Here is a 6,440-nt window from a genome sequence, read left to right as displayed (position 1 = left end):
TAGCTTTTTATCGTTGCTTTTTTGTCACATTGTTTGTCACTTTTTGTGTGTTTTTTGTGTGCGTTTTTTTGTTGTGTATTAGTCACTGTCTTGTGTTTTTGTTATGTTATTATGGCTATTTTGTTGGTTTTTCATTGCTTTTCTTCATTGCTTTGTTCTGTTTTCATCTCTTTTTTGTCATGTTTTTGTTGGTTTTTCATAGCTTTTCTTCATTGCTTTGTTGTGTTTTTGTCATGTTTTTTTTCACTTTTTGTGTTTTTTTGTTGCTTTGTAGTCACATTTTTGTTGTGTTTTTGTGGATTTTTTGTTGGTTTTTCATAGCTTTTCTTCATTGCTTTGTTGTGTTTTTGTCATGGTTTTTTTTCACTTTTTGTGTTTTTTTGTTGCTTTGTAGTCACATTTTTGTTGTGTTTTTGTTGGTTTTTCATAGCTTTTTATCGTTGCTTTTTTGTCCCATTTTTTGTCACTTTTTGTGTTTTTTTTTTCGTGTGTGTTTTTTTGTTGTGTATTCGTCACTGTCTTGTGTTATTATGGCTATTTTGTCGGTTTTTCATTGCTTTTCTTCATTGCTTTGTTGTTTTTTTTCGTCTCTTTTTTGTCATGTTTTTATTGGTTTTTCATAGCTTTTTTTCGTTGCTTGGTTATGTTTTTGTTGTTGTTGCTTTGTAGTTGTGTTTTGGTCACATTTTTGTTGTGTTTTTGTGGATTTTTTGTTGGTTTTTCATTGCTTTTCTTCATTGCTTTGTTGTGTTTTCGTCATGTTCTTTTTTTCACTTTTTGTGTTTTTTTGTTGCTTTGTAGTTGTGTTTTCGTCACATTTTTGTTGTGTTTTTGTGGATTTTTTTGTTGGTTTTTCATAGCTTTTTATCGTTGCTTTTTTGTCACGTTTTTTTTGCTTTTCGGGCACATTTTTGTTCCGTTTTCATCCTCGTCGCTATTTTGATGCTTTTCTTTTAACCTCTTACCACCCGCCTAAACCGAATGCATTCTGTCCTCTTTGGCCATTATATAGGCCTGTGTAACACCTCATTTGAAAGCTAAGACCCACAATACTGATCTTTTTCCTCGCGTTGTTGCTGTGTTGTGTCACATTTTTGTTGAGTTTTTGTCACATTTTGTGGTTGTTTTTGTCACATTTTTGTTGAATTTTTGTCACTCTTTGGTTGAGTTTTTGTCACTTTTTATAGAATTTATGTCACTTTTTTGTTGAATTTTTTGTCAAATTTTTATTGAATTTTTGTCACTTTTTTGTTGAATTTTTTTGTCACATTTTTGTTGAATTTTTGTCACATTTTTGTTGAGTTTTTTGTCACTTTTTATTGATTTTTTGTCATTTTTTTGTTGAGTTTTTGTCACATTTTTGTTGAGTTTTTGTTGAATTTTTGTTGAATTTTTGTCACTCTTTGGTTGAGTTTTTTGTCACTTTTTATAGAATTTTTGTCACTTTTTTGTTGAATTTTTTGTCACATTTTTATTGAATTTTTGTCACTTTTTTGTTGAATTTTTTTGTCACATTTTTGTTGAGTTTTTTTGTCACTTTTTATTGATTTTTTGTCATTTTTTTGTTGAGTTTTGTTGAATTTTTGTTGAATTTTTGTCACTCTTTGGTTGAGTTTTTGTCACATTTTTGTTGCGTTTACATCCTTGTTTTCTTCTCATTTTTTGTTGCTATTTTGGCGCTTTTTTTCCCCAGAAGCTTTTTGATTAGGGTAAAGCCAAACTGGAGAAAATGGGATCCGTTCAGGTGGGAGTTAAGTGGTTAAGCTTTTAGATTCAGGTAAAGCTTGGTTAAGGCGGGGGACAAGAGGAGAAAATTGAGAGGCCGGACTGGCCCGAGAGCCAGTGGCCCTTCTGTGCTCTTCCAGAATGAACACTTCCCTTGTGCTAGTCCAGCCTCCACACTCAGTGACTGAACTCTAAAGATTCTTAGCTTTTAAATGAGGAAAGTCCCACCTGAACCGAGCATTTTCTCCAGTTTGGCTTTACCTAAATCGAAGAGGTTCATGAACAAAGCGTCAAAACAGCGAGGATGAAGACGCGAGAAAAGAGCAACAAAAACACGATTAAAAAGTGATGAAAAGAGCCACAAGAAAGTGACAAAAAAGTGACAAAAATGTGCAACTAACGCACAATAAAACAGCGAACACAACTAAAAATGTGACACAAAAAGGTACGATCAGTTACTCTGGCCTATAGGCTGTAAACTTTTAGACTTGGGTAAAGCCGAACTGGAGAAAGTGCGCTCGGTTGTTGGCGTTCATTACAATCCGAAAGAAGAAATGAAAGAAAAAAGGAAACAAACCTCCAGCAGCGACTTGACGGAGTCTGCTCTGACCTGGCGCAGCCCGGCGATGTGGACCGTCCTCTGCCCGTCCTCTCTGGCAAACAACCTGCACACGCCCACCGTCACAAACAGGCATTTGATCCGATACCGGAAGGGCTCGGTCGCTTCTAACTTCACCCCCATGTTTGGAGCCATAGGAATATACAGGGAGAGGCTAAATGCTAACAACATCTTTAGTCTGTGTGCGTGACTGAGCGCACGCACAAAAACCAGACAGGTACACATCAACTCGTCTAAGCTCAGGTAAGAACAGATCTCAGTATGGAAAAAAACGGTGGCCTGTTCCTTTAACGATTGGTCTCGTCAAACTCTTTTACATTTAAATTGATGAAATTGGTCAAAGCCGTGGTGGTTGCAGTCGTTTCACCTAAGATGTGTTTATATTTCGTCTTATATTTGTTGTGAATTGTTTTATGATTGTAAATGTCAATGAGTTTTACCGAGTTAAATAAGGTTAAATAACTGTTGAATAAATAAATAAAATGATTGAGGTGAAACAACAAAGAAACTTCCTTTAAAGAGGGGGTATTATGCTTTTTTCAGTCACATAGCACCAGTCTATATCACACTACAATGATGAGAAAACATTCTGTTGGTCTGTAAATGCAGTAAATTACAATAACTGCCTTGTATAAAATTGCTCTCTCAAAATGGCTGTGGTGAATGTCTTGAAATAGGCCTCTGTCTCTTTAAGAACCTCTGACCCTTTCAACCTCTGCTGAGGAGCAGTGGTTGGTTACTCGGCTGGTGACGAAAGCTCGGAGGCGTCTCCAGGAGGTGGGGGCGTTCCTAGGAGGACTCAGGCAAACCTATCCCTAAAATGGCCGCCATCAGAGTTTTTACAGATTACTCAAAAATACGTGAATGTGCCAAGGCAACACTTCAGGCATGTTTTTAATGAGGGAATGACAGAATAACATGATGGAAAGCTTTAAAAAGTCCATTTTGCAGAATACCCCCCCTTTAACAACAATTTTTTCCCTTAATTTCTCCCAATTTTTCTACATGTTTTTCACACTCCCCCCTCCCCCCATTATTTAAATATTTTCCCTTTTTTTTTTCCTTTTTTTTCTTATATTTTTTACCCAATTTTTTAAAATTTTCTCCCAAATTGACCCTTTTTTTTTTTTTTTTACTTTTATATAGAAAAAAAAAACAATGTTATTTGGTCGGGACAGTGCATGTTAATGAACATACGTGGGTCTCATACATGTAAACAAGCCACACTGGATTGTAGCCTTGGGGTAATTTCCATCCGTCGTCCCCCATGTGCACTCTCACACACACTCACATTCACCCTGGCCTATTGTACATGTTTTTAGTGGTAGAGGAAACCTTCTAGCTGTGAAGCACGAGCGCTAACTGTGTGCTACCAACTTGTCTTTTTCTTCTTTTAATTTTTTATTTATATGTCTTTTCAGTTCCTGCTTTTGATATTTTAATACATATTTTGTGACTGGTCTTGTTTAGCGGTGCCCAGCCCTCCGTCAGAGTGAGCGGTCCTGACCTCTTCCTGTGGTCCAGCAGGTCGTACAGTTGCCCGCAGTAGATCTCGAAGAAGCTGACGAACACCCCGAGGCGTGCCAGCGCGGCCGAGGTGGCGAGGTGGGTGAAAATGTCCCGCACGGCCAGAGCGTAGAGTCCTGCCCCCCCCGGGGAGCAGCCCAGCATGGTGTGGGTCTTCCCCGCACCCGTCTGCCCGTACGCGAAGCAGGTGGAGCTGCCCCTGTCCACACACAACCACAATCACAATGTGTGTGTTCCTGTACTTACTACTTTGTGAGGACCCGTTTGCGTTTTTAATCAACAGAGTGAGGACATTGTTGTGAAGTGAGGACATTTTGGGTGGTCCTCACTTGTTTGAGGGACTTTTTGAGGGTCAAGATGTGGTTTTAGGGTTCGGGTTAGAATTGGGTTTAGGGCTAGGATAAAGGTTAGGTTTGGGGTTCGGGGCTCTAGCCTTAGGATTAGGGTCTGGGTAATACGTTGTGGCTTTGAGTGTCCTCACCAAGATAGTACAAGATTGTATGTGTGTGTTCTTGTACTTAATAATTTGTGAGGACCCGTTTGCGTTTTTAACCAACAGAGTGAGGACATTTTGGGTGGTCCTCACATATTTGAAGAACTGTTTGAGGGTCAAGATGTGGTTTTAGGGTTCGGGTTAGAATTGGGTTTAGGTTTGGTTTAGAGCGAGGATTAAGGTTAGGGTTAGGGTTCGGAGCTCTAACCCCGAACCCTTAGGTTAGGGTCTGGGTAATACATTATGCCTTTGAGTGTCTTCACCAAGATAAAAGTACAAGATTGCGTGTGTGTTCTTGTACTTAATAATTTGTGAGGACCCGTTGCGTTTTTAACCAACAGAGTGAGGACATTTTTGTAAAGTGAGGACATTTTGGGTGGTCCTCACTTATTTAAAGACTGTTTGACGGTCCAGACGTGGTTTTAGGGTTCGGGTTAGAATTGGGTTTAGGGCTAGGATTAAGGTTAGGGTTAGGGTTTGGGGCTCTAGCCTTAGGGTTAGGGTCTGGGTAATACATTATGCCTATGAGTGTCCTCACCAAGATAGAAGTACAAGATTGTGTGTGTGTGTGTGTGTGTGTGTGTGTGTGTGTGTGTGTGTGTGTGTGTGTGTGTGTGTGTGTGTGTGTGTGTGTGTGTGTGTGTGTGTGTGTGTGTGTGTGTGTGTGTGTGTGTGTGTGTGTGTGTGTGTGTGTTCTTGTACTTAATAATTTGTGAGGACCCGTTTGCGTTTTTAACCAACAGAGTGAGGACATTTTTGTGAAGTGAGGACATTTTGGGTGGTCCTCTCTTGTTTGAGGGACTTTTTGAGGGTCAAGATGTGGTTTTAGGGTTAGGGTTAGAATTGGGTTTAGGGCTAGGATAAAGGTTAGGTTTGGGGTTCGGGGCTCTAGCCTTAGGATTAGGGTCTGGGTAATACATTATGCCTTTGAGTGTCTTCACCAAGATAAAAATACAAGATTGCGTGTGTGTTCTTGTACTTAATAATTTGTGAGGACCCGTTGCGTTTTTAACCAACAGAGTGAGGACATTTTTGTAAAGTGAGGACATTTTGGGTGGTCCTCACTTATTTAAAGACTGTTTGACGGTCCAGACGTGGTTTTAGGGTTCGGGTTAGAATTGGGTTTAGGGCTAGGATTAAGGTTAGGGTTAGGGTTTGGGGCTCTAGCCTTAGGGTTAGGGTCTGGGTAATACATTATGCCTATGAGTGTCCTCACCAAGATAGAAGTACAAGATTGTGTGTGTGTGTGTGTGTGTGTGTGTGTGTGTGTGTGTGTGTGTGTGTGTGTGTGTGTGTGTGTGTGTGTGTGTGTGTGTGTGTGTGTGTGTGTGTGTGTGTGTGTGTGTGTGTGTGTTCTTGTAAAGCATCACATGTGGGGACGTCCACCTGTATACACACCAGCCATGTGGGGACCTAAAACCTTATGAGGACCTCATTCGAGGTCCCCAGAGGCACAATGCTTTTAAACGGCTAGAAATGGCCTCAAGATGGGCCCCATGTACTTTTCCTGAGAAGTCCCCAGAATGTCCAAAACCTGAATTAGTGTGAGTGTATGCGACCCTAGTGGACACACTGAGGTACTGCAGTCCCCATATGACACCATGTTCTGGTTCTGTGTATCACAGGTCCCCACAAAACAGCGCCCCCACAAGGTGGCTGCTGGTACTGCATCAGTCCTCATATGACACCATGTTCTGGTAGTGTGTATCATCAAGTCCCCACAAAACACCACCACCATGTGTTTGCTGTTGCACTGCACTTATTACAACTTCAACCTTTGTAACCTTTTACATTATAAATACATGAAAATATTAGTTGTTCTTAATGTAACATGCAATTAAAAAAAAGCAAATAAGCAGGATATGAGAAATATTTAGGGCTTGACGGTAACTGGTTTTCTTAAGTTACTAGCTACCATTGCTAAAACTAAAATGGATATATTTTATTGGTAAATGGTCTCAACTTATATTGCGCTTTTCCACCTACATACTGTAGGCACACAGCAAGGAACCATTCACTCTCTGTTCATACAACAGTGTACGCAGACACTTGAGGCATGGAGGGTGAAGTGTCTGG

At 40.1% G+C, this 6,440-nt stretch overlaps 1 long non-coding RNA gene across 2 annotated transcripts; it reads left to right on the top strand.

Moving 5' to 3' along the window:
- The first annotated feature begins 4,374 nt into the window (after positions 1-4,374).
- On the top strand, positions 4,375-5,702 carry LOC306960741. Of its 2 annotated transcripts, XR_013792698.1 has the most exons (3): positions 4,375-4,521; positions 4,803-5,235; positions 5,499-5,702. It is a non-coding gene; the product is annotated as an uncharacterized lncRNA (long non-coding RNA). The 2 variants fall into 2 exon arrangements; XR_013792699.1 differs by lacking the exon at positions 4,375-4,521 and having other exon boundaries at positions 4,761-5,235.
- The last annotated feature ends 738 nt before the right edge of the window (positions 5,703-6,440 follow it).

This window comes from Gobius niger (assembly GCF_951799975.1).
Source record: "Gobius niger genome assembly, chromosome: 1".
NCBI classification, from domain to species: domain Eukaryota; kingdom Metazoa; phylum Chordata; class Actinopteri; order Gobiiformes; family Gobiidae; genus Gobius; species Gobius niger.
This window is presented reverse-complemented; position numbering and strand designations above follow the sequence as displayed.